We start from the raw sequence: 1399 nt of genomic DNA on the forward strand, positions 1-1399 counted from the left end.
GCCGTAAACAAGAATGAGGGTGATGAACTTGCGAACTTTCAATCAAACGAACAGTTGATTCGTCACCCTTGACTTGCGAATCACCAACATTAAAAATAAGCGATACGACGTAAACAAGAATGACTCTGTTCGTTCGAACGAATGATGTTCGAAAGAACGAATGGATCGAATTGGTTCGAACGTAAACGGGAATAGGAATGTGAAATACTTTCGAATCGTATCAATACGGCCGTAAACCAGAATGAGGGTGCCTGAAATGGGTCTACAACGGATAACAAATAAACCGTTTCAAATAGTGGCTTTGGACTTTATAGTCTCTTCTCCGAAGCAAACAGGGAAACTCTCACTTGCTCGTAATAATGCGTTTATTTTCCAAATACTCACCCTTATTCTTGATTACGACGTTTCGAATCGTTTCGATCGAATCGATTAATTTGTATTATCGGTTTCGATCGAATGAATCCGTTTTTCGAACATCGACTTTTTGTTTGTCTACAGATCCGTGATTTTATTGTTGCGGATTTCAAATGTAAGTATTAATTATTTTCACAATTGAAAGAACTGAATTATGCATTAATAGTCTACTATGATGTTTTTTTCAGGCAATCACCAGAAGCAAAGAGCATGTCAAAACGTTCACTCGAAGGATTATACTTTTGATAAAAAGGCCGAATGTGACCAAGATTCTTGAAAGGAAAAATATGTTTTTTCTTGAGGTCTCCAGTAAATAAGCAAAATGGCTTGGAACTTGCTATGAAAAATCAACGGACTGGAAAATTCGAGTAAAAATACATTGAAGTGCATTGGTTTTCCGTTTAAAGAAACTGTAATTTTCAATCCACATGTAAAATTATAATAAAATGCGTTGAAGAAAGCACGACAAGTCGTGTGTATTTGTGGTTGAACTTAATTTTACATTTATATTCATGCTCCAAATATGTGCATGAAAATAAACTTAAAATTACAAAATATTTTTTTCTGTGTGGGCTGGAGATTCGGTTGCAGATTAGAATCCAGCTTCTGGGCAGTTTTATTCATTACCGCTTCCGATTTACTCAATATTTCAATTTGGGTCCTGTTCTCACAGTCACGACACCTAGCGACGGAGGTGAAAGAAAGTTTCTTCTAGTCACTAGGTGACCTCACTGTGAGACAAGAGCCGCTGTTCTCCGTTCGGCGTCTTATATTCGATTATTTATTGATAATAGATGGATTGATGCAGTGGATAAGCTGTGGTCCACTGGGAGGTTGATGACGGTCCAGACAAAACCAGCATAGAGGCCTTGTGGCGTCCGGTGGGTTGAATTATCTCAGCCGACAATTGGTTAGAGGCGACTGAAAACAGGAGTCATCAAGGTTTTTCTCCGTGCCGAGGACTGAATGGCTGGCAGGACTAAAA

General features: G+C 38.5%; 1 long non-coding RNA gene across 1 annotated transcript; it reads left to right on the forward strand.

Moving 5' to 3' along the window:
- Positions 1–477: 477 nt before the first annotated feature.
- Positions 478–883, forward strand: LOC131693361 (uncharacterized). The gene is made up of 2 exons (XR_009306228.1): positions 478–529; positions 603–883. It is a non-coding gene; the product is annotated as an uncharacterized LOC131693361 (long non-coding RNA).
- The last annotated feature ends 516 nt before the right edge of the window (positions 884–1399 follow it).

Source organism: Topomyia yanbarensis, chromosome 3 (assembly GCF_030247195.1).
Source record: "Topomyia yanbarensis strain Yona2022 chromosome 3, ASM3024719v1, whole genome shotgun sequence".
NCBI lineage: Eukaryota > Metazoa > Arthropoda > Insecta > Diptera > Culicidae > Topomyia > Topomyia yanbarensis.